Raw genomic sequence first — 27,771 nt, 5'->3', positions numbered from 1 at the left:
CTCTGCCCTAAAGGATTGGGAAGGGAAAGAAGATCGTGGGAGGTGTGGTTCTTCACAGAGCTAGCTTGGTGAGCTTAAATGAGAAAATTGCAGATCCCATAAGGCACTGGGGCTTGGAGGGGAGATGATTTCTTGTTTATTTTCCTGGGAGAAGAAGTGTGGAGGTTCTCAGCTCTGGTCCTCAGGCCAGATTTTAGGTATTACCTTGGGGAGATGCAGACTAGAATACTGCAATCACTGAGCAACAAATTATATCACCTGTGATGTATTTCAGTTTTCTTGCAAACCTGGCCTGAGGGTGTGCCTTGAGGACCGGAGCTGAGAAACACTGTGCTACCCAACCACTCACCACTGCACCTGCAGTAGTAGACACTCTAGGACATCTGATAGTGCCTCAGATGCTGGTAAAGTCTGCTGCCTGATCCAGGGAGAGGACACTGAGGACATTGACTGGTTGTGCTTCCCACAGATCACCTGCTAAGACAGGAGTTGGTAAGAGGCCACTGGACAAAACCCTTTTACACTTTGGCAAACGAGGAACAGTGTTGCCAGCAAGTATTACAGAGCCAGGCCTTTATTGGTGCTAAAAGGGACATTATCCTTGCTATAGTTTAATTGTTTCCTGTATCATTGCTGTTGTTTTATATCTTTTTTTGCCACCTGGGTACTGCTTTGATATGATGGGGAAACGTGTCACACGTCGAGGGGAGGGCTGTATCGTCACGCTGCTCGGTCCGCACTGCAGGCGGCCGAGCAATCCATACAACAATCTGTCTGTCTAGTGGTTTTTATCATCTAAATGTAAGTGCAACCATTTATGTTTTAAATGAATGGTTTAAAGGTAATGAACCTTCGGCTGCTCTGTTTCCTATTTGCATTCCATCTGGTTTTCCTGTTTTTATTGCGGAGAGTCTGTGGCTGACTCTGGAAGCTACTGCTGGATCCCGGCGTGGTGCAGGAGTGGCGTTTTTGTCCTTAGTTTGGAGCGATACTTGCTGTATTAATGAACATCCCACAGTTTGGCTATCGAAGCTATGTTTCTATGAGCCCATTGATACTCTGTATCTGGTAAGCAGCTACCTTATTGTGTGCACTCTGGGGATCTGCATGCAGCACTCGAGGGGTTAATTCAGTGAATCACCTTTACCCTGATTGCAGTCTGAAATCCAATGGACTTAGGCTGGCCATACACTATACAATTTTCTTATTCAACTTCCTTTAGATTTACCTTAAACTATGTAGTGCAAGGCCCTGCCTGATTGCATACAAATTGAAAGTGTTTAGGTTTGACCCTATATTACATGGTTTTGGTAAATCTAAAGGAAAGTTGAACAAGAAAATTGTATAGTGTATGGCCAGCCTTACCTGAAGATTTCTCATTTCACTTTGGACTTTTTTTCACCTCACTCAGCACTTTATTTCTTTTATTATTCTGGTTTAATTGAATATATGTTGTCTTTGCAACAATTTGCTCATATGTGCATATCATTTTTATTTTGCTTTGTAGCAATCTATGATTAATTTTTGTGTCACTATATAGTTTATGTGTTATGAGGCAGGTGGAAGCCTGTCGTGCAGAGAAGGCTTACCGTTGCCGGTGGGCGGAGCTTGGTTGGAAACCCGAGGTGAGTAGCACAGGCTAGCCTGAGGTGCGGGGTCTAAGCATCCACCGGTCTTCACCAGGGCCTCTGAAGGTGAGGATGGATTTGGCTGCAGGTGGATACCAGGTCGCGCTCCCCAGGGTCGCCCCACCAGGGGGTAACCGGTCAAGGTCCGAAGGTGGATGAGCCGACAAGGAGAATCCAGAAGAGTAGTCAAAACGAGTCGGGATCAGGACAGGCAGCAAACAAGCGAAGTCAGGGACGAGCCACAGGTCAACAGGTATCAGACAGGAAATCAACAGGAAGCAGGTTCAGAACACAGGAGAGCTGAAGACAACACAGCAAAGTGCAGTGCTGTTGAGCTGTTTAAATAAGGCAGCCTGTTTGCCAATTATTGCAATTAGTCTGCTCTGGATTAACCCTTTAGGTTGCAGACAGCACATCAAGACACACATCAGTGTGCTCAGGAAGCGTTCCTAACATTGCCCCCCCCCTTAAGGGCAACCTCTGGGTGCCCAACAAACTGCTTTTCTGAGGATAGGCAAGAAAAAACGCCTGGATTAAATCTGCAGCATGGATGTTCCACTCCGGTTCCCAGGAATTTTCTTCCGGCCCATAGCCTTTCCACTTGATCAGGTACTGGAGCTGGTTACCTCTCTTCAGACGTCTCCATCAATAATCACAGGTTCGGGAGGTCCAGAATTTCTGCCAGGGAAGGCATCAGGAACCACGGGCTTTAAGAGGGTGACATGGAATACAGGATAGATCCGCAGGGTATCAGGTAAGGATAGTTCGTAAGCAACGGCATTGAGTCTCCTTTTAACTGAAAATGGACCGATAAATTTGGGAGCCAACTTCTTGGACGGGCAGGCAAAGCGGAGGTTAGCTGTGGACAGCAAAACCCGATCACCGGCCTGGAGGATTAACTCTCCCCTCTTTTTCTCGTCAAAGGTTTTCTTGGACGCTGCCTGAGCCTTGGTCAACGTTTCCCGCAGAAGTTTGTTATTGCTGGTGACAAAGTTGAAAATGTCCTGGACTGCGGGAACTCCAGATTCAGAGGAGATGTCAGGCAGGAAGGAGGGATGGAACCCGTAATTGGCGAAGAAGGGGGATTGCCCGGTGACGGAATGTTTGGAATTATTATATGCGAATTCCGCAAATGGCAATAAGGTTACCCAGTCATCCTGGACAAAGGTAGCGAAGCAACGGAGGTATTGCTCCAGGGTCTGGTTAGTCCTCTCGGTTTGACCGTTGGTTTGTGGATGGTAGGATGAGGACATAGCCAGGTCGATCTTCAGGAGCCCACATAATGCCTTCCAGAAACGGGACGTGAATTGCACCCCTCTGTCAGAGATGATACTGGTAGGTACACCATGTAGTCTTACTACCTCCTTGAGAAAGATGTCTGCAGTCTCTTTCGCGGTGGGAGTACCCTTGAGGGGTAAAAAGTCGGCCATCTTGGAAAGCCGGTCTACAACCACAAAGATGGCAGAGCACCCTGCTGAAAGAGGCAGTTCCACGATGAAGTCCATGGCGATTGTCTGCCAGGGCCGGTCAGGAACTGGGAGTGGTCTGAGAAGCCCCCAAGCCTTGCTTCTTGCGGTCTTACTCCGGGAGCAAGTGGTGCAGGAAAGGACATAGTGTCTGCAGTTCTTTTCCATCTCGGGCCACCAAAAGGTGCGCTGCAAAAGGTCAAGAGTTCTTTGGATGCCAAAATGACCGGCTAGAAGATGATCATGACGGGCACCCAGAACTGCCACTCGGACGTCCTCTGGAACAAAAATCTTGTCCCCGGCCCATAACAAGCCATCCCTGCGTGACAGGAGAGTTCCCGGTGGGTCAGAAATTTTAGCCAAGGCTTGTTCGAGACGGGACCTCAGACCTGTGAGAAGAAGCAGAAAGTTCTTTTCAGACAGAATGGTGTCAGGTACTGGGACCTCTTTAGGGTTGTCAAACATCCGAGACAGGGCGTCTGGTTTGACATTTTTGGATCCAGGTCGGTAGGTGATGTGGAACGAAAACCTAGAGAAGAACAGTGCCCATCGTGCCTGACGGGGTCGCAGACGTTTGGCAGATCTCAGGTACTCAAGGTTTTTGTGGTCCGTGAAAATGAGAATAGGGTGTGCCACACCCTCAAGCAGATATCGCCATTCTTCCAGGGCGGCTTTAATAGCCAAAAGTTCCCGGTCTCCCACATCATAATTCCTCTCCGCCGTGGAGAGTTTTCGGGAAAAGAAAGCTATTGGGTGCATCAGGTCCTTGACCCCCTGTCTCTGGGAGATGACTGCCCCAATAGCGACTTCTGAGGCATCTACCTCAAGGAGGTAGGGTAAGGTGGGATCTGGATGGCTCAGGATAGGAGCAGATGTAAAGAGCTTCTTTAAAATCATGAAAGCGGACTGGGCCTCAGGAGTCCAAGAATAACGGACATCTTTCTTGGTGAGCTGGGTGATAGGGGAGATGTTGTTGGAGAATCCCCTTATAAACCTCCTATAACAATTGGCAAAGCCGACAAAGCGCTGCACTCCTTTCTTATCAGATGGCGGAGGCCAATCCAGAATAGCAGAGACTTTCTGGGGGTCCATCTTTATTCCTTCCGTGGAAATTATTAGCCCCAAAAATGAAATACTGCTTTGCTCGAAGTCGCATTTTTCAGCCTTGGCATATAGACCATGCTGGCGGAGGCGGCTGAGAACATTTCGGACATGCTCGCGCTGTTGTTCCAGGGATGCGGAAAAGATCAAAATGTCATCCAGGTATACAATGACAAAGATGTCCAACCAATCCCAGAAGATGTCGTTCACGAAATGTTGGAACGTAGCCGGAGCATTACAGAGGCCGAACGGCATCACTAGATACTCAAAATGTCCGAACCGGGTGCGGAAAGCCGTCTTCCACTCTTCCCCCTCTCGGATGCGGACTAGGTTATAGGCCCCACGAAGGTCCAATTTTGTGAACAGGGCAGCGGACCGGAGTCTCTGACAAAGCTCGGGAACCAGAGGAAGGGGGTAGCGGTTCTTAAAAGTGGTCTTGTTTAGATCCCTGTAGTCAATACAAGGTCGGAGAGAGTGATCTTTTTTTTCCACTAAGAAAATACCTGCTCCCGCCGGGGAAGTGGATGGGCGGATGAACCCTTTCTTTAGGTTGTCGTCCACATAATCCTTCAGCACGTCCAGTTACCGTTTAGATAAGGGATAGATCCGGCCGAACGGAATCTCAGCCCCAGGCAGCAATTCAATAGGACAGTCATACGGACGATGCGGGAGCAAGATCTCGGCACCCCGTTTACTGAACACGTCCAGAAAGTCGTGGTAGGCCTGGGGCACGACGGAGAGTAGGTCAGGCTCAGACTTGAGACAGAGTAGGGCTTTGGAAGCTTGGAGTGGCATGGGTAGGCAGGAGTTCCTGCAATATGATGATGGGAATTGGATGGCTCCTGTGGTCCAATCGATCTGTGGGTTGTGGGCCTGCAACCACGGCAACCCCAGGATAACGGGAAATAATGGAGATGCAATAATGTCCAGACTTATCATCTCCTTGTGGCCAGACGAGGAGACCATGGGAAGAGGAGGGGTTTCCTGGGTCACAGGTCCGGATTTAATGTGGGATCCGTCAGCCAGAAAGATGGTGAGGCCTTGGGTCTTCGGCTGGAGAGGTATGCCGTGTTGAGCAGCGAAGGTGCGATCAATAAAGCAGCTGCAGGCTCCTGAATCAATAATCTCTGTAACCGGGACGGGACCTTCCGAGAGCTGCAATGACACAGGGAGAAGCTAGGCGAGAGGTATTGGTAACAGATGCCACACAACTGGGTGAAGGAACAGAACGAAACTTGTAGAGTTTTGCAGGGCAGGAACGCACATAATGGCCGGCTTCTCCACAATAGAGACAGAGGTTACCCATTTGCCGACGACACCTCTCTTCTGGAGACAGGGCTGGCCGCATGATCCCAAGTTGCATGGGTTCAGGCATATCTGGAGTGGCACCGGAAGGAGCAGGACAGACAGGGACTGGTCCAGTCGGGGAAAAACGTGCGGGAGTAGTCACCCGTGGCAGCATCCAGGTTGGCCGAAACTGTTGTGGAGGCCGCTCTGCCCGGCACTCCCGGAGCCGGCGGTCGATCCGAATGACCTGGGAAATCAGATCTTCCAGGGTGTCAGGTATACCCACTCGGGCTAGTTCATCCTTCAGATAAGCCCAGGCGGAACTGGTAGCGCAGTGCCACCTCGTTCCAGGAGGTATCGGAACTCAGGCGGCGGAAGTCGGTGACGTAGTCCTCGACGGGCCTGCGACCCTGCTGGAGAACATGAAGTGCAGATTCTGCGGTGGAGGACCGCTGCGGATCATCATAAAGTTGAGCCATGGCCGTAAAAAATGATGATAATGAGTCCAGATGGGGACTGCTCTCCTCTAGAAGTCGATGGGCCCAGGATTGAGGTTCGCCTAGGAGCAAAGAAACGACAAACCCCGCCTTGGTGACCTCCAGGGAAAAGGTCCGGGGCTGAAAGGAGAAGTACAATTGGCAGGCATTACGGAAGGCTCGGAATTTACCCCGGTCTCCGGAGAATTTTTCGGGGTTCGGAACACGGGGTTCCGGTGGCAACATCACTACAGTGGGACTAGGAGCAGATCCTGTGGACGCGGCAGAGGTGGACGGAGCTGATAACACTGGAGGGTTCCCCGGGAGAGTGGCGGATTTTAATCGTCCCTCTAGCTGTGTGTAACCATCCTGGAGGGTCTTCACGGCTTGTGACAGGGCTGCGAGGTGCTGGTAAATTTCCTCCAACGGTGAGGCCTCCCTTGCAGGCTCCAACATGGCTGTGTTGTACTGTTATGAGGCAGGTGGAAGCCTGTCGTGCAGAGAAGGCTTACCGTTGCCGGTGGGCGGAGCTTGGTTGGAAACCCGAGGTGAGTAGCACAGGCTAACCTGAGGTGCGGGGTCTAAGCATCCACCGGTCTTCACCAGGGCCTCTGAAGGTGAGGATGGATTTGGCTGCAGGTGGATACCAGGTCGCGGTCCCCAGGGTCGCCCCACCAGGGGGTAACCGGTCAAGGTCCGAAGGTGGATGAGCCGACAAGGAGAATCCAGAAGAGTAGTCAAAACGAGCCGGGATCAGGACAGGCAGCAAACAAGCGAAGTCAGGGACGAGCCACAGGTCAACAGGTATCAGACAGGAAATCAACAGGAAGCAGGTTCAGAACACAGGAGAGCTAAAGACAACACAGCAAAGTGCAGTGCTGTTGAGCTGTTTAAATAAGGCAGCCTGTTTGCCAATTATTGCAATTAGTCTGCTCTGGATTAACCCTTTAGGTTGCAGACAGCACATCATGACACACATCAGTGTGCTCAGGAAGCGTTCCTAACATTATGTATTTGATCACCTTTTTTATTAGCGCACCTCCACACATCAGTTTATTTTTTTATTACAAAGATTCAGGAATTCGGGTGCTGCTTTTACTATCTGGGTTTAGCGCATCTGTAACAGATCTTAGTACCCCAGGTGGTTACATCCGCCGGACCTGTGTCTCCTGTCCTCCAAAACGCACCCACAGCCTGCGGAGAAGCCATACCCAGCCCTTAACCCCTCAATCACGAGACAAGCCACACAGGTGTTGAGGGTTAACCATGCAGAGCTTAAACTCTATTAAATTCCAAGACATACAGTTTTACACACAGTTATGGGACACTCCCCTTAGCCTTGCCAAAGGGGGGAAGGGGACAAGGAACAACCAATGGGAACTGAACATTTGTACATTGAAACAGGCTACAGATAACCTAATGAGCTTATGGTAAACAGGCAGTCTCTCAATACACACCCCCTGCGGAGAGATGTCTCCAGTCCAGACCATTGTTTATGTGTCATGAATCCACACAATTAGACACAGAAACAGAAGGGGGGGATGGGGGGAGAAGGGCTGTAGCATTACATTCCATTAACTCAATGCCAGCATGTCCCCAGGTCTCCAGAATCTTCTGGCCCATAGTCTGTCGGTAGGAGGCTTGCGCACAGTCCCCTCCAAATCACACAGTGACAGTGGGTTCTGTCACAGCATCTATACACCTACCCACACAGCCATTAATGTCTAAACCGCTGGTAACAAAAGTGAGTACACCCCTAAGTCAAAATGTCCAAATTGGGCCCAAAGTGTCAATATTTTGTGTGGCCACCATTATTTTCCAGCACTGCTTTAACCCTCTTGGGCATGGGGTTCACCAGCGCTTCACAGGTTGCCACTGGAGTCCTCTTCCACTCCTCCATGATGACATCATGGAGCTGGTGGATGTTAGAGACCTTTCGCTTCTCCACCTTCCGTTTGAGGATGCCCCACAGATGCTCAATAGGGTTTTGGTCTGGAAACATGCTTGGCCAGTCCATCACCTTTACCCTCAGCTTCTTTATCAAGGCAGTAGTCGTCTTGGAGGTGTGTTTGTGGTCATTATGTTGGAATACTGCCCTGCGGCCCAGTCTCCAAAGGGAGGGCATCATGCTCTTCTTCAGTATGTCACAGTACATGTTGGCCTTTACAGTTCCCTCAATGAACTGTAGCTCCCCAGTGCCGGCAGCACTCATGCAGCCCCAGACCATGACACTCCCACCACAATGCTTGACTGTAGGCAAGACACACTTGTCTTTGTACTCTTCACCTGGTTGCCGGCACACACGCGTGACGCTTGACACCATCAGAACCAAATAAGTTCATCTTGATCTCATCAGACCCCAGGACATGGTTCCAATAATCCATGTCCTCCTTATTTTGCTTGTCTTCAGCAAACTGTTTGCAGGCTTTCTTGTGCATCATCTTTAGAAAAGGCTTCCTTCTGGGACGGCAGCCATGCAGACCAATTTGATGCAGTGTGCATCTTTCAAATGGACATCAAATTCCATTAATAGTTATTGCTCCTATATACTCTATATTGATGCAATGCTTGATTATAAGTAACATGCCACATAGTGGGCTTTGCCACATTACAGAGTTTTTTTTTATGTATTTTAATTGGATCCTGTCTAGTTTTTTATTTATGCTATTAATAAAGTATAATATTGGGGAGGCATTCTCCCTGTTCCATTTTACACAATGTATTATTTTGTGTGTTACTGTTTGCAGCACGTTAAAAGTTCATGTGATCTTTTTTGGAAGTTTTAACCACCTCCCGCCCGCCGTATAGTAAAATGACGGCACTCGGGATCCCCTCTCATTCTGGGACGACACCATATGACATGTCGCCGCGACCCCAATCTCAAATCAGATCATTTCCCCATGTGTTTGGCTGTGTCTAATCACAGCCAACCACATGTAAACACGAAAGTGCCGTTTGTCGTCTCTCCTCGACTCACACTGACAAAGTGTGAGGAGAGCCAATCATCGGCATCTGCTCACAGAGGAGACCTGTACAGGTAACCAGGCCGCTGATCATCAGTGCCCTGATGATCAGTTCAGCCCCAGCAGTGTCCAGCAAGGATGCCAGTCAGTGTCCATTTGTGATGCCAATCTGTTCCCATCAGTGCCTGCTCATCAGTGCAGCCCATCAGTGACCATCAATGAATCCCATCAGTGCCATCCATCAGTGTCCATCAGTGTCCATCAATTCGGCATATTATCCCATCAGTGTCCATCAGTGCCACCTATTATTGCCCATAAGTGTCACCTATCAGTGCCCATCAGTACCGCCGCATCAGCGCCACCTCACCAGTGCCCATCAGTGCCGCCTCATCAGCGCATCCAAGGAGCACCGCCAGGCGTTCTAGAAGCAAAAATTACACATACAATTTTCTGACGACATATCACATTTCTGAAAGTCCTGGAGCACCAGGACAATGGAATTACCCACAAAATGACCCCATTTTGGAAAGAAGACACCCCAACACATGCTCTAGGAGGCACAATGAGTCTTTTGAACATGTCATTTTTTTCCACAAGTTTTTGGAAAATGTGGAAAGAAAACCAAAACGCATTTTTTTTTTTACACAAAGTAGTCCATTTATAAGACATTTCTAACACATAGCATGTACATGGCAAAATTTCCCCCCCCCAAAATACATTCTGCTACTCCTCCTGAGTATGGCGATACCACATATGTGACACTTTTCCACAGCCTGACCAAATACAGAGGCCCAACATGCAGGGAGCATTGTCATTTCCTGACTTCCCATTACAATTTTGTGAGACACTGTAGGGCACTGATAAGCATTATAGTGGCACTGATGTGGCATGGATGTGGCCCGGATGAGCACTGATGTGGCATGGATGTGGCACTGATGGGGCATGGATATGGCACTGATGAGCACTGACGTGGCATGGATGTGGAACTGATGAGAACTAATGTGGCACGGATGAGCACTGACGTGGCATGGATGTGGCACTGATGAGCACTGAAGTGGCATGGATGTGGCACTGATGAGCACTGACGTGGCATGGATGTGGTACTGATGAACACTGATGTGGCATGGATTAGCCCTGATGTGGCATGGATGTGGCACGGATGAGCACTGATGTGGCATGGATGAGGCACAGATGAGCACCCTGACGTGTCATGGATGTGGCAGAGATGAGCACTGACATGGCATGGATGTGGCATGGATGTGACATTGATGTGGCATGGATGAGCACTGACGTGGCATGTATGTGGCATGGATGGGCACTGACGTGGCATGGATGTGGCACGGATGAGCACTGACGTGGCATTGATGTGGCACGGATGCGGCACTGACGTGGCATGGATGTGGCATGGATGGGCACTTATGTGGCATGGATGTGGCACGGATGAGCACTGACATGGCATGGATGTGGCACAGATGAACACTGATGTGGCACGGATGAGCACTGACATGGCATGGATGTGGCACGAATGAGCACTGACGTGGCATTGATGTGGCATGGATGAGCACTGACATGGCATGGATGTGGCATGGATGAGCACTGACATGGCATTGATGTGGTACGGATGAGCACTGACATGGCATGGATGTGGCACGAATGAGCACTGACGTGGCATTGATGTGGCATGGATGAGCACTGACATGGCATGGATGTGGCATGGATGAGCACTGACATGGCATTGATGTGGCACGGATGACCACTGACGTGGCATGGATGAGCACTGAAGTGGCATGGGTGTGGCACGGATGAGCACTGACGTGACATGGATGTGGTCAGGATGAGCACTGACATGGCATGGATGCGGCATGGATGAGCACTGACATGGCATGGATGAGCACAGATGTGGGATGGATGAGCATTGATGTGGCATGGATGAGCAATGAAGTGGCATGGGCGGGCACAGATGTGGGATGGATGAGCATGGATGTGGCATGGATGAGCACTGAGATGGCATGGGCGGGCACAGATGTGGCACAGATGAGGCACGGATGTGGCACGAATGAGGCATGGATGAGCACGGATGTGGCACAGATGAGGCATGGATAAGCATGGATAAGCACTGAGGTGGCATGGGTGGGCACAGATGTGGCACGGATGATGCATGGATGAGGCATGGATGGGGCACGGATTAGGCATGGATGGGGCACGGATGAGGCACTAATTGGGCACGGATGAGGCACTGATGGGGCATAGATTAGACATGGATGGGGCATGGTTGAGGCAGAGGAGGCGTGCAGCTGCAGTTTCTCTCCTCTCCTAGCACGCTGTACCGATTGCTGTGTACAGCGTGCAAGGAGAGGAGAGAAATGAACCGGACATGCGCCGGTTTGTTGTGAAGTGATCTCTCCGTGATTGGATGGAGCGATCACGTGGTAAAGGACCACTCTCATTGGCCCTTTACCACAATCCGTGATCCTTCGGGTCCCCAGGACCTGGTGAGCATGGACACTCCCGTGTGCGCGCCCCAGGGTCCATGTACTCCCTCCCAGAACTAGACGACCGCGCTGTAGCTGTCTTTTGGCTATGGCCCGGTCGGCAACTGGTTAAATACCACCAAAAGAAAGCTCTATTTGTGTGAAGAAAATGATAAAAATTTTATGAGTACAGCGTTGCACGACCACGCAATTGTCATTCAAAGTGTGACAGTGCTGAAAGCTGAAAACTGGCCTGGGCAGGAAGGAGGGAACGTGTCCAGTATTGAAGCCAGCAATTTAAAACTAAATTGTGTGTTTTGCCGGTTGTATTTGCTATCTAGCCTCCTGAAACTTGTACTCCGCTAAGAACAGAAGGCTGCATGTGTCATTTTCTACCACTGGGTGGAAGCAGTTAGGTTGTTATGAGTCCTGTATACGTGTTTTGGGTGTGTCTAAGAATGCTGTTCAGACAGGCCTTGGTTTTTTTTTTTCTGGATAGAAAAACCTGTTTAAACGGTCACAATGAAAACTATTCATCTTTATTTTTTCAAGGCAGCCAAACACCGAAGATGCCTGTCTTTGTAAAGTAAATATCAGCTAACAAAAGTGTGGTTGGTTGAAAACGTTAAAGTTGCAACATCAGGATGTGACAAACTCCCATCCAGTGAGTCACACTGAAGTTACGCATATGAGCAGCTATTTTCCAGAGGGTTCTAGTGCAAAGGGTGAGGAGGCAGGATGTGGCTGCTGTCCAACTGCTCTGTTGAGGAGGGGGAATCTGAGGGATTACTCAGAAAGTGAGAGATGTCTTAAAGGAGAAATGTGATCGGTAAATCAGCTCATTTCACTCATTAAATCCAGTTCTGGGTGCTATTTGAACATTCAAAGAATGATACGGAACTTAAAAAAAAAAGATCCATCAAGAAACTCTCCTTAAAATGCTCATGCAAGCAGACTTTAGTCTGTTGGTTGGTTGATCAGGGGGGGGGGGGGGGGGGGGGGTTATTTTTAATGTGTTTTATTTAAATGTTTTACACTTTTACCATATATTTTATGGTATGTTTTTTTCTCAACAAAAGTGGAGTTACGCTTTAAAAAAAATATATATATATGTATATAATTTTTTTTTTTTTTTTTACATAATATTGCTCAATAGCTCAGAAAACAGGAAAACAATATTGCAGAGATGATGTCTTTGGGATTTTTCCCAAGTAGGGAGTGGGACATAGTTCTTAAAGCGTAACTCCACTTTTGTTGAGAAAAAAAACATTCCCCTCTGGGTGATCTCTGTACATTACAAAGATTTTAACAAATTTTGTTGCAGATTCCTACCTTTTGTTATTCTGAAGAAATCTCTGTTTTTTCTTCTGTGCTGAGTGGGTCAAATGGGAGTGGTTTCATAATTATCTGTCAGCTGTGGCAACTGCGGGGCTCTAATGAGGAAAGCTGCTGGGCCTGCATCCCTTTAGATGTGTTCCTATTGGGAGTATCTCACTAAAAATTAAATTTTTATTGCAGGGGATGCCAGAAATCTGACTTGTATCTTAGTTAAGACTTCTGAGAAAATTGGTGAGCCAATCACACAAGCAGGAAATTATGTTTCTGGGGTGTGGTCAGTATACATTCTGTGTACAGAACACCTCCAGGTAGCCATATTGCATTGCATTTTCAGAAAATTACAACAGCTGCAGATTGAAAAGAAAAGGTCATTTTTAATAACATTCAATTACAATATGATTTGTGTCGCAATTGTATACAATATGTTTTTTTTTTTCTATTTTTTCCCCATGAAAGGGGAGTTACCCTTTAATCACTTCTAGAGAGTGATCTTTAGCAGGATCAGAAGCTCAGTAGCAAATAATCCAGCTTCTGGAATAATCATGGACTCTTACATGCAGCTGAAAGTAGTACACAACATGCAGACCTGGAGCTGGGTTAGTAGTCAATAATACCAATGCGATTTTCAAACTGTAGCTGGGACCTAAAGGGTAACAACAACAAAAAACAATAAAGCGTATACAATTGCAACACAAGTCATATTGTAATTGAATGTTATTAAAAATTACCTTTCCCTTCAATCCGCAGCTCTGTAATTTTCTGTAAAATGCAATGAAATATGGCTATCTGGAGGCTTTCTACAATGATGGTATACAGAACGCCCACTGAAAATGTAATTTTGTACTTGTGTGATTGGCTCACTGATTGACTCGGAAGTCTGCACTAAGATACAAGTCAGATTTTGGGCATCTCCTGTAACAAAAATGTCCTTTTTGTTTAGATTTTCAAAAGGGAAATCAGATCTAAAGGTCTAAAGGGGTGCAGACCATGCCACTTTCCTCATTAGAGCCCTGCAGGTGTAGCAGCTGATTGGCAATAAAATAATTTCTTTAAAGATTCAATTTACACAAGGGTACAGACATACAAACAGCTATTTCTTCAGAATAATAAACGGTAGGAGTCTGCAACAAACATTGAACACTCAGAGGGGAATATTTTTTTCTCAGCAAAAGTGGAATTACTCTTTAAAGCAATATTAAGCCCAAAAGCAAACATTCAATATAAATTGCAGCTTACCAATTCTTAGATGTAATGGCTGCATTTGTTTTCCTATTTTTTAGCCACACCTACTAAGTGTGGCACAGAGTTTCATTCCAGACTGCTGGAAACAAGAGCATCCACCTTCCATTGCACAATGGCTATCTAAGGTTAAATGATATTTTTAGAATGGAAGACCTACTTGCCACCAAATAAGATACACAAGAAGAATTCAGATTAAGTCCCAGTTCACACATATGTGATGCGGAAACCCTGCGAATCTACTGCGGGTTCCCGCATTGCACTCAACTCGCAGGCAGTTCACACTACCATATGCAAATCACTGGGGGGTATCAATACAAAGTTTCCGACACCCCCAGATCAGTTTGCATATCCAATTCTGGTGCAGACCCAAAAAAGGGTCCTGTGCAAGTTTGGTCCGAATGTGATGCAAATTCAGCCATACAATCTGTATGGCTGAACTCACATCGCACAGACATCGCATGTGATTTGCAGAGCAGTGTGCTGCGAATCTCATGCAATGTCTGTCATCACATACAGTATGTGTGAACCGGCTCTAAAGTGGTTTTACTGGTTCCATTTTCTGTATTGCCTAGAATACCAGCACCATGGGAACCCTCTTGATACCATCTAAGTGAATTATACATAAAACTGAGATGACTGATCCCGAGTTGGAGAGGAACGGCCTCCCTTCCCTAGTTCAGGCCCCTCCCTCCTCCTACGCTCTTGGCTGCTCTTAACTTCTTACTCTTAATAAAATTCATGATTGTTTTGGTTTTTTTATTTTTATTTCAGTACCCTACTATAGTGAGCTGGGTGTTTTTGCTTCCAGAATGCTATACTTTGCAGAGGAAGTTTAGAGGAGATGACCCCAGTCTCTCTGATTGCAGACTGGTATTATTATACATGACCTGCATCAGTACAAGTTGGATACTATTTTGTTATCTCCATCATTTACCTGTATTCTGTAATCCTACCGAGCTGTGGCGCTCATTCAATTTTCCGGTTTGTTTTACTTCTTTTTCTTTGTTTAACCACTTCAGTTCCAGAAGGTTTACCCCCTTCCTGACCAGGCCATTTTTTGTACTACGGCACTGCGTTGCTTTAACTGACAACTGCGCTGTCATGCGGCAATGTCCCCAAATAAAATGTATGTTCTTTTTTTTCCACAAATAGAGATTTCTTTTGGTGGTGTTTGGAAACAAAAAAAAAAAAAAAAAAAACAATATTTTTTACGTTCTGTTTTAACCACTTGCCGACCGCCGCACGACTATTTACTGCAGCAGAAGAAATCCAAGTAGAGACCGCACTCAAGGTGTATGATGAAATCAATAAGTACCTTTATTCCTCATGAAATAAAGCAGACAGACAGTGTTCAAACAGACGTGTCGGGTTGACGCGTTTCACGATGCTGTAGATCGCTTACTCATAACCACACAGACTTACTGCAGCAGTCAGCCCCGTACAGGCAAAGTGACGTAGTACTACGTCGCTCGCCTACGAGCCTCTAGGGGGCGAGCGCGCGCCGCCGGAGGCACACTCCCGCCCCCGCTTGTTCCCTGACATGTCCGCGCGAGTGACTGGCAGTTCCGATGTCCGCCGGTCACCCGCGATCTCCCGGTGCAGAGGGAGAAAGGCAGGCGGCTAATTTAAACAAAGCCGCCTATCATTCTCCCTGATCTAACTGCAGAGATCATACGATCCTGCTAGGTAGGATCGTATATCTCTGTGGTTACATCACTAGCCACGCCCCTTTACAGTTAGAATCACGCCCCTAGGGACACACTTAACCCCTTGATTACTAATAAGGTTAACCCCTTCCCCGCCAGTGTCATTTTTACAGTAACAGTGCATATGTATAGCACTGATTACTGTAGTAATGTCATTGGTACCCCCAAAAGTGTCAAAAATGTCAGTCAAGGGTCCGATCTGTCCGCCGAGATGTTGCAGTCCCGCAAAAAAAATCACAGATCGCCGCCATTACTCGTTAAAAAAAAAACAATAAAAATGACAAAAATCTTTCCCATAGTTAGTAAACGCAATAACTTTTGCGCAAACTAATCAAAATATGCTAATGGCGATTTTCTTTTACCAAAAATATGTAGCAGAAAACAAATTGGCCTAAAATGTAAAAAAAATTAGATTTTTACATTTTTTTGGGGGGGAATTTCATATAAAAAAATGTGAAAAATATTGTTATTTTTTCAAAATTGACGCTCTTTTTTTGTTTATAGAGCAAAAAATAAAAATCGCACAGGTGATCAAATACCACCAAAAGAAAGCCCTGTTTGTGGGGAAAAAAGGACTGCAATTTCATTTGGGTACAGCGTCGCACAACTGCGCAATTGTCAGTTAAAATCACGCAGTGCCGAATCGCAAAATAGGCCCTGGTTTTTGAGCAGCCAAATCCTCCGGGGCTTAAGTGGTTAAATACCACCAAAAGAAAGCTCTATTTGTGGGAAAAAAAATGGGCATACATTTTATTAGGGTACATCGTCGCACGACTGTGCAATTGTCAGCTTATTTTTCTATAAATTGTCAGTTAAAGCAATGCAGTGCTGTATCGCAAAAAATGGCCTGCTCATTAGGGGGGAGCTGAAGTGCTTAAAAAAAAAAGGAAAGTTCCTGTAACAGAACAAGCTGTGCAGCAAAAGTGTAAGTTAGGGATCATTCACATGTGTGTTCACTACCAAGAATGAAGCAATGCTCATTAACGCGCATATAGCATTTATGACTTTTTTTTTGCTTGTTTTTTTGAAGCTTTTTTCAAGAATGCTTGATGAATGCCCAAGTGTTGCTTTTCTAGTGGAAAGTGCTAAAAGGGGAAGTGATGTAAAGGAAATGATCTTTGAGGTGTGGTTAGGTTGTGGTGTAATAGAATTTTTTTGTGATTTATCTACAAGATAGATTCATACTGTATGTCACAAAAGTGAGTACACTCCTCACATTTTTGTAAATATTTTATTCTATCTTTTCATGTGACAACACTGAAGAAATGACACTTTGCTACAATGTAAAGTAGTGAGTGTACAACTTGTATAACAGTGTAAATTTGCTGTCCCCTCAAAATAACTCAACACACAGCAATTCATGTATAAACTGCTGGCAACAAAAGTGAGTACACCCCTAAGTCAAAATGTCCAAATTGGGCCCAAAGTGTCAATATTTTGTGTGGCCACCATTATTTTCCAGCACTGCCTTAACCCTCCTGGGCAAGGAGGTCACCAGAGCTTCACAGGTTGCCACTGGAGTGCTCTTCCACTCCTCCATGATGACATCACGGAAATGGTGGATGTTAGAGACCTTGCATTCCTCCACCTTGCATTTGAAGATGCCCCACAGATGCTCATTAGGGTTTAGGTCTGGAGCATTGCTTGGCCAGTTCATTACCTTTATCCTCAGCTTCTTTAGCAAGGCAGTGCTCGTCTTGGAGGTGTGTTTGGGGTCGTTATCACGTTGGAATATTGCCTTGCCACCCAGTCTCTGAAGGGAGGGGATCATGCTCTGCTTCAGTATGTCACAGTAAATTTTGGCATTCATGGTCCCTCAATGAACTGTAGCTCCCAAGTGCAGACAGCATTCATGCAGCCCCAGACCATGACACTCTCACCACCATGCTTGACTGTAGGCAAGACACACTTGTCTTTGTACTCCTCCCCTGGTTGCCGCCACACATGCTTGACATCATCTGAACCAAATAAGTTTATGTTGGTCTCATCAGAGCTCAGGACATGGTTCCAGTAATCCATGTCCTTAGTCTGCTTGTCTTCGGCAAACTATTTGGGGGCTTACTTGTGCATCATCTTAAAAAGAGGCTTCCTTCTGGGACGACAGTCACTCAGACCAATTTCATGCAGTGTGCGGCGTATGGTCTGAGCACTGACAGGCTGACCTCCCACCCCTTCAGCCTCTGCAGCAATCCTGGCAGCACTCATACATCTATTTCCCAAAGACAACCCCTGGATATGGCGCTGAGCACATGCACTTAACTTCTTTGGTCGACCATAACGAGGCCTGTTCTGAGTGAAACCAGTCCTGTTAAACCACTGTATGGTCTTGGCCACCGTGCTGCAGCTCAGTTTCAGGGTCTTGGCAATCTTCTCATAGCCTAGGCCATCTTTATGTAGAGCAACAATTCTTTTTTTCAGATCCTCAGAAAGTTCTTTGCTGTGAGGTGCCATGTTGAACTTCCAATGACCAATATGAGAGAGTGAGAGCGATAACACCAAATTTAACACACCTGCTCCCCTTTCACACCTGAGACCTTGTAACTCTAATGGGTCACATGACATTGGGGAGGAAAAATGGCTAATTGGGCCCAATTTGGGCATTTTTATTTAGGGTGTACTCACGCTTGCTGCCAGCGGTTTAGACATCATTGGCTGTGTGTTGAGTTATTTTGAGGGGACAGCAAATTTACACTGTTATACAAGCTGTACACTCACTACTTTACATTGTAAGTGTCTTTTGCTTCTACAGGAGTTTTGTGTTTTGCCTGTAGAAGCAGCTCAATTTTATCCTATGTGTCCATGCACATTAGGACGATTACAGACATAATTTAAGATCAATGTTTAGAGGCAGGAAAAAAACCTTCTGATTTGCATTTCTGATTGGAGCTTTCTGGCAGAAAAAAATGCTGAACTCGTCTAAATTAGGTATATAAAAAAACGCTCTATAGGAAAAAAGATTTCTGCCAAGGGAACAGATGTTTTTTTAAGCCCTGTGTGCTACATATGTTATAGACTTTCTTCAGTCATGTTTAAAAGTAGGGCAGTTTTCCAGCAGTGTTACAGTGTGTTAAACACAGATTACAGAATGCCAGTGGAGCACTTCCCTTGGAGGGGTGGTATTATTACTAAAACTGCAATCCCCCAAAAGTCTCAGCAGATATCTGGCCGCCAGTGGAAGGCTGTTCCAGGAAACAGAGAGACACTTTGTAAGGGGAAGCCTATTCTTTCTCTCCTCGATGAGTAACTCTCCCTAATGCTGCACCTACTTTCTCCCTATCCAGCGGGAGCTCTGTTTCACACTGCAGGCACCCCATATGTTGCAGAATCTCCTTTTTTATATAGAAAGTTTCTAAGTCACGATAGCCACTCACATTTCTTGGGATTTTTGTATCCAATAGGATTCCTGTTCTTCTCAAGATGGCTTCCTGCAGCCCAAAGCAGGGGACAATTATTCTTCAGTGCGCTCATGCCAGGTGGAAGAAATGTCACAGTGCTACCTTCAGGTTCGAAATACTGTAGATTACACTCCTGCATGCTTCCACAAGGAAAGTACTCTGATCAAGGGTCACAGCCCCAAAATATGTCAGTGGAGGTACTACACTCCTCAAAAAACTTATAAGGAACACTTTTTTAACTTTTTTGAGTATAGCATCAAGTCAATTAAACTCCTGGGATATTGATCTGGTCAGTTAAGTAGCAGAGGGGGCTGTTAATCAGTTACTGTATAGTTGCTTTGGTGTTAATGAAATTAACAACAGGTGCACTAGCTGGGCAACAATGAGACAACCCCCAAAACAGGAATGGTTTTACAGGTGGAGGCCAATGACATTTTTTGACTACTTATCTTTTCTGACTGCTTTTCACTAGCTTTGCAGTTGGCTAGGGTCAGTGTCACTACTGGTAGCATGAAGCGATATCTGGACCCTATAGAGGTTGCACAGGCATTCCAACTCCTCCAATCCGTTCCATTGCCAGAAGAGCACGGAGGAGATTCCAGGAGACAGGCAGTTACTCTCGGAGAGCTGGACAGGGCCGTAGAAGGTCCTTAATCCATCAGCAGGACTGGTATCTGCTCCTTTGTGCAAGGAGGAACAGGATGATCACTGCCAGAGCCCTACAAAATGACCTCCAGCAGGCCACTGGTGTGAATGTCTCTAACCAAACAATCAGAAACAGGCTTCATGAGGGTGGCCTGAGGACCTGACGTACTCTAGTAGGCTCTCTCCTCACTGCCTGGCACCATGGAGCTCAATTGGCATTTGCCATTGAACACCAGAATTGGCAGGTCTGCCACTAGCGCCTTGTGCTTTTCACAGATGAGAGAGGGTTACCCTGAGCAAATGTGACATAAGCAGGGGCGTAACTACAGGGGTTGCAGGAGTTGCAATTGCAACCGGCCCCATGCTCCAGGGTTCTGTGCGGCTCCCCTGTACACCTGGATAGGAGGGGCGATGGGGGCAGCATGTAGAGAAATCCCTGTCCTACTTTTTTCTCCTGCAGCTGCAGGAGGAAAATGGAGGAGATTGGTTCCTCTGTATGCTGCCCCCGCCACTCCTCCTACCCAGTTCATTTGTGTTCTGCTGTCTCTGGGCCCCTGTGTGCTCCCCTGGTCCCCGCCCCCCCCCGTGCTCCCTTCCCTTTCCTGCCGCCTGCTACAGGGGATGTGTCACAATAGAGAACCAGGAAGGGGTTGATAAATATGTAATTTACCAGCTCCTCCCTTTTCTAAATGGACAGAGTCATAGTCAGTGACATTGTAAAAAAATTAAATAAGATGATAAATAATACTACAATTAAAAAAATAAAAACTACTGACACCAGTGGGTGAACTTCCAGCATCGCAAAGGTCACACTTGCAACCAGGCCCTCACATTCCACCACCGTGGGGAGATCCCAAGATGGCAGGAAGGGGGCCACCTGCAGAACTTGTGAAAGGATCCCGCTGCAGGACAGTAATAAAGGGCCCCGCAACAAGAGTAAAGGGCCCCAGGATCAGTGGGAAGAGCCCCAGGCTTGAAGGGAAGGGCCCCAGCCAGGGATCCGGGGGGCCCTTCATGGTTTCTTGCAACGGGGCTCTGAAGGTTCTAGTTACACCTCTGGACAAACGTGAAAGGGTCTGGAGAAGCTGTGGAGAACATTATACTGCCTGTAATATCGTTTAGCATAACCGGTTTGGTGGTGGTTTAATGATGGTCTGGGGTAGCATATCCATGGAGGGACGCACAGATCTCTACAGGCTAGACAATGGCCCACTGACTGCCATTAGGTATTAGAATGAAATCCTTGGACCCATTGTGCAGACCCTACACTGGTGCAGTGGGTCCTGTGCAGTGGGTCCTGTACTCGCATTTGCAAATGCATGTGTAAGCTGCAAGGCCCCTTTACGACACCCTGTGTAACTTGCAGTCCTAACACTAATGAATCTGAGTGTCTCCACAGTAGAAGCACATGCTTGCTAATGGATGGATGGGAAACAGGTCGGACTGGAGGTGGTCCAATCCTCCCCCAACCTGCTCTCATCTATGACTGGTCTAAATGTATCATAGCTGTAATTGGCTGTGTTGTGCCAATAGGGTGCAAATTGAAATTGACTAGAAGAGAAGCACACACCTCCATCCCTTTGGTAGATGCAGTAAAAACACAATGGGACTTTAAATGAGGCACCAGCCTGTAAGGTACAGCGTCTCCATCCCTGATTGCATGAAAAATATAAAAAGTTTGAGACTTTAAATGAGGCAAGTTACACAGGGTGCGGTGAAGGGGCCTTGCAGCTTACACATGCATTTTCAAATGCGTGTCAACTAAACCCCTGTTTTTAACCTACATTGTTAGACAGGTTTATTCGGTTTGTTGGCAGACTGGAGGGTGAGTACATCAAACTGGTGGCTGGCTGTTTTCCATGCACCTCTTTTAGTCCCCTCTATCTTCAGTTTTTTCATATGCAGGGATGGAGACACAAAGCATTACCTGCTTGTGCCTCATTTAAAGTCCCAAACTGTCCATATTTTTCAGCTACACAAGATTTTAACCACAAGGAACTTAGATACAAGTGTAAAGTTGGTAACTGATTTACTGAACAAGAAAGCCAGGAAATTTAAAGCTATGATATGCTTGGCAGGTTGGATTTGTATAGCAGATCACAGGCATCAATTATACTGATAAAGGGGTCTTCTACCTGCCCTTGGGGACAATAGCTCAATAGGAGACTGCAACTTATATTATTGATACCCTATATGATGTGTACACTACCATGTGTACACTATCATATCATTACTCACGCCATCATAATATAGGTACTCTTCTTTGGTAACATTCAAATAAATGTGTCTACATAATGAAGACATATTGCACCCACAGGACTCTACATCACAGTATCAGTAGACAGAGATAAGTAATCCGTGGATGTAAATAAGTAATAGAAAATCCTCTCCACAATCGATTTGCTGTAGTGGAGTCCAATATTCACTGCTTTGGGAAAACATTTGATTTGCCCAGCATGTTAGTAGACTGGTAAGAGTAGCACTTAGGAGACGATTGTGAAGCAGGGCCCTCAAATGGAGGAAGAACGTGCACAAAGAAGGCCAGGGGGAACCCCATTTTTACATCATTGGCAATTTGGCATACTAAATATGTTGTATGATTTCTTATTAAGAGTTATACTTATAATTATGAAATATAGTAGCAAATACCCAAGAAAGCTCCACAAGGATACAGGTGCCAGAGGAATGGAGCTTAGTAACCACAGAAGCATGGACAAGGCAAAATCACAAGAAGGTTGCTCAGTCCCATCCCACTCTGATGCATTTCTCCTGGAAATGGCTCAATCATAGAAAGCAAGGGGAAACCTGTTTATGTAGAATTCATTAACTAGACATGATGATATTAAAGTTAAAGGTACTATCAAATGATTTGCGAGCTTCTATGGGTATAATAAAGGTATGCTGCTAGCACTGATCACTCCCCTTAAGGTAAGTGTGTAATCAGTTGATATAAATTATATAAATAAAGTGCTGCACAAATGTGAAACCGGAAATATATATCCACCATGTGCATAAAGAGTTAATAATATCCTTGTATCACGTACATACAGCATGACTTTCCATGAATACAATGAATAATCCTAGTGATAATTTTAACTACAATCAATAACAAAATTATAACTACAATCAATAATAAAATTATTCCTTCAATAATTGTATTATTGATATTAAAGGTACATGCATAAAAAAAAAAAGAATCGAAACAGCAAAATAATGAACCTTATAGATGCATGTACCTAAAAGTAACAGTCAATATACACTATATTGTCAAAAGTATTGGGGCGCCTGCCTTTACATACACATGAACTTTAATGCCATCCCAGTCTAATGCGGTCCATACACTATACGAAAAAATCGTTCAAACTCATTTTCAAAAAATGAACTTTCAGCCATGAGAGCAGACAATCGTGCCATCATGTATTGACCGATAAGTCGTTCAATGGACATAAATCTATTTTTTGTTCCTTTTTTTCACATATGCCTAGTGCAAGCAGTTTAGCGAAAAGCACATTAACCTTTCAATTTATCATTCTTTCGGCAGAAAATTTCCAAACTTGTCCCTTGTTTTTTCTGGCTCAAAAATGTCACAATCAATTACTGATTTGTGCCCATTAATTGGCCGACATGAATGAACTGTCAAAATGACCAAATTTCGCCCGATTTTTCATATAGTGTATGGTCTGCATTAGTCTGTAGGGTTCAATATTGAGTTGGGCCACCCTTTTCAGCTATAACAGCATCAACTCTTCTAGGAAGCTGTCCACAAGGTTTAGGAGTGCGTGTATGGGAATGTTTGACCATTCATCCAGAAGGGCATTTGTGAGGTCAGGCACTGCTGTTGGATGAGAAGGCCAGGCTCGCAGTCTCTACTCTAATTCATACCAAAGGTGTTCTATCAGGTTGAGGTCAGGACTCTGGGCAGGCCAATCAAGTTCCTCCACCCCAAACTTTCCTATCCATGTCTTTATGGACCTTGCTTTGTGCACTGATCTAAATCATTTGGTGGAGGGGGGATTATGGTGTGGGGTTGTTTTTCAGGGGTTGGGCTTGACCCCTTATTTCCAGTGAAGGGAACTCTAAAGGTGTCAGCATACCAAGACATTTTGAACAATTTCATGCTAGCTACTTTGTGGGAACAGTTTAGGGATGGCCCCTTCCTGTTCCAACTTGCCTGCGCACCAGTGCACAAAGCAAGGTCCATAAAGACATGAATGAGCAAGTTTAGGGTGGAGGAACTTGACTGGCCTGCACAAAGTCCTGACCTCAACCCAATAGAACACCTTTGGGATGATCTAGAGCAGAGACTGTGAGCCAGGCCTTCTCTCCAACACCAGTGCCTAACCTGACAAATGCACTTCTGGAAGAATGGTCAAACATTCCCATAGACACACTCCTAAACCTTGGACAGTCTTCCCAGAAGAGTTGAAGTTGATATAACTGCAAAGGGTGAACCGACTCAATATTGAACCCTATGGACTAAGACTGGGATGCCATTAAAGTTCATGTGCGTGTAAAGGCAGACGCCCCAATACTTTTAACAATATAATGTATATACATATATATGCTACAAAAGTGAGGCCAATAAAAACCAATGTATATACAAACATATGCTACAAAAGTGAGGCCAATAAAAACCAAACAGAAATATTGCACGAATGTATATCAAAAGTAAATGTCTCTATTTAAGCTAACATATGCATACTTAGATACCAATAATTATAACCATATTTAAGCCATATTTTTAGACCTATACACTTGCTAAAAAAGATCTTTTTTTTTTAATATGAACAGATAAAAACAATGTTAAAAATAAAAAAAAAAATAAACAAAAGCACGACCTTGGAGAGAGATGAGATTCTTAGCGCCGGTTCACATACACGCGACGCTACTTCCCGGGGCGACCTCCGAGATCGCGGTGAACATTGAAGTCTATGGAGGTCGCCTCCTGGTCGCCCCAAAGAAGCTCCGGACCCTTTTTCTAAGTCGGAGCGACTTGTGTCGCTCCTATTAGAACGGGTCCGCAGCTTCCCTATGGGAGGCGACCTGCGGCGACCTGTGAGGCGACCAGGTCGCCTCACAGGTCGCCTTAGTGTGATCGGGGGCTTACTCAGAACAAAATGCTACAAATGAAAAAGCTGGGAAAAGACATGAGAGATAAAAAGAAAAAAAAATGAGAGGGAACAGTGACCTTGGTTCATGTCAATGCGTTTTTTAGTGTATTTTGCATTTTGCAGAAAGGCACTACAGTCCATTTAACGGGATTTTCTATGGTAAACGTTCACATTTATGTGTTTTGCAGCCCGTGCATTTTTCGAAAGGTATTGCCCTTTTTTCCCCCGCATTTTGTGTGTAATAGATAGCAATGGAAGCACACCAGAAACATATACACAAAGTATTGTGTTTGTGACTCAATTTTTGATGTGTTTTGCATTTTCCAGTGTTGCAATATTTTTAGGCATTGGGCCTGACATGGCTCTGCCATGGTCACTGGTAACACCAACAGCACATTTAAACTGATTTCCCAAGTGTGAGATCTGAGTCAAAGAACAGTCCGGCATCTTTGGTTTGTTTTGTTTATTTGATATTGGGGATGGGAGAAGGGAATGAGTGGGATACTCCTCTGGCTCAACTAGGTACAAATTGGGACACTTGAGAAAAAAATGCCTTTCAGCGCTGCCTTGATGCCGGCTGGATTCCGACCAACGCTTGCTGGCGCTTGAAATCACTGACTTGCTTGCACTGTCCTGAAGACTGACTTCTAACACTCTGGTTAGCTCAAAAGTCCTTGGCACTGCTTCCTCCAGTCCTTCCTGACTGAGGTAGCCTTTAGTAACACTGCTGCTGCTGCAACTCTTAACACTGTACACTTTCACTGTACACTGAATACTTCAGGGCCCAACCACTGGCACCCCCTTTACTCTTCAGGGTCAACACTGGCACCCCCTTTTCTTTGCTCCTGCACCGGCTAGCTAGCTCCCGGATCCTTCTGACCTTCTCCGGAGTGGTCCCCTCTTACTAGGCAGACCCCCAGGGGCAGTTTGCAGTACTCACGACTGGGAATGCTTTCCTGAAACTCGTCCACTCTCAGCTCCGCTGGTCCTCAGCACACTGGATCCTCTCTGCAGCTCAGCACAGTCCTCTGTCCCCTCAGGCAAGCCGCCTGGGACACCCGATTCCTCTTGACAGGAGGAGAGACAGCCATACTCTCCCTTCCTGGGACTCTGCTTCCCACCAAAGATGATGCATCATGTGCTCCCCTCAAACTTATAACCACTCCCAGAATGCTGTGCGGCAGAATCTGCCTTTCTGGGGTTAATACAAGGCTGGGTGTGCCATTGGCCGGGTTTCCTCCACTGCCCACTGAGAGCCCTCATTGGGTACAGTGGGGAGACTCCCCAGTTTTAACAGCCCCACCTGGGAACCATGACAACCTATCTGAAAATCATGGCCCTGCTGATAAGCAGTCAAGGCCTACTACATTTTACCTAGCACCTACCTTGTAGGGTGCTACATCAGTTTTATTTTTTTCCCATTTAAACACTGTATATAGCTGGTTGCTAAGGAGCGGGCTGGGAAGCCGACCGCGGCATCTATGATAAACGATGAGTCATCAGCTGTCAGCAGGGTTCTCCACAGACAGCTGAATGTAAAATAAAAAAAGTTGCCGCCCAAAAAAAAAAATTATGAAAAAAAAAGATGGCCCCCGGGTCCATACCAGGCCCTTTAGATGTGGATTTGGAGAAAACACCCCCATGCCGAAATTTAAAAAAGAAAAGGTGTGGGGTCCCCCCACAATAAATACTAGACCCCTATCTGAGCATGCAGTCCAGCAGGTCAGGAAAGGGAGGGGATGAGTGAGCACCCACCCCCCCCCCCCTTCTAAACAATACCTGGCCACACACGCTAAGCATGGGGGGGGGGGTACTTTGGGGCAGGGGGGGAGGGAGAAGAAACCCATGGAGGAAGGAGAAACACAGGAGGTAGAAGAAAAACTGGAGGGAGAAGAAACTACTGAAGAGAGAAGAGGATAAAGAAACACCAGAGGAGGAAGACACAATTTTTAATAAAGGACTTGTCAAAAACCATCTCTTGTGTTTTGTAACACTACTACACACACTACACTTCTTTTTGTGAATGGGAAGGGGTACATAACTCATAAAAAATACAATCACTGACACTGGGATTTCTTTGTGAAGCACTTATTATCTCACTAATCTCGCTAATAAGAACTTTATTTGTGTTCACTATTACATTTTTGCACTTGACTTTTATCACATCCAACATTTTTATTTACCTTTTTCATCAGATGTGTCCATATATTCATTGAATGTATATATATATATATATATATATATATATATATATATATATATATATATATATTTAATTTTATTTTGATTTTATTTCATTTCATTTATTGATTGTTTTTGGTGTTGTCTGATTTAGCGCTGCTCTATTCTAACTAACTATTAAAGCTGTTATAGCTGCAAAGGGTGGGCCAACACAATATTGAACCCTACGGACTAAGACTGGGATGCCATTAAAGTTCATGTGGGTATATAGGCAGGTGTCCCAATACTTTTGACAATATAGTATATTATGACACACAATTTAGTAAAACTTGCAAACAAAATGTATATGGATTGACAAGTAAAGAGTTGCTTTGGCAACCATGCTAAAAAAAAGTAAATGTCCTATAAATTATTAGTAGCAAGGCTATCAGTTTACCAGGATAAAAACAGGATATACAGTAACTCTCTGAAATGTTCATATGTACATATCAAGGATGGTTTACCACCTGAAACAGATGTTTTAAATATGCATTTGAGTGATTATGCCACGCAAATTTCTCTGACCTCAAATATTACATCCCAGTTATGTAATGTTGTAGCATCACAACAAACAATGTTTTATAGCACATTAACTTGTACAGAGTCATTTACCTATTACCCGTAACAGCACATTTTTCATGAACAGAGACTCCCTCAGCCAATGAAAGTAACATTTTATCAGCAAAAGGTAAACTAAAACTTTATCAGTATGTTAGTATCCC

General features: G+C 45.5%; 1 protein-coding gene across 1 annotated transcript in view; it reads right to left on the bottom strand.

The window, feature by feature from the left end:
- The window catches only part of LOC309545693 (uncharacterized protein), a gene marked incomplete at its 5' end in the record, with an annotated part of 101,172 nt that overhangs the window by 42,915 nt on the left and 30,486 nt on the right, over nucleotides 1-27,771 (bottom strand). The window lies entirely within an intron of this gene.

Source organism: Pelophylax lessonae (assembly GCF_965119305.1).
Source record: "Pelophylax lessonae genome assembly, chromosome: 1".
NCBI classification, from domain to species: Eukaryota; Metazoa; Chordata; class Amphibia; order Anura; family Ranidae; genus Pelophylax; species Pelophylax lessonae.
This window is presented reverse-complemented; position numbering and strand designations above follow the sequence as displayed.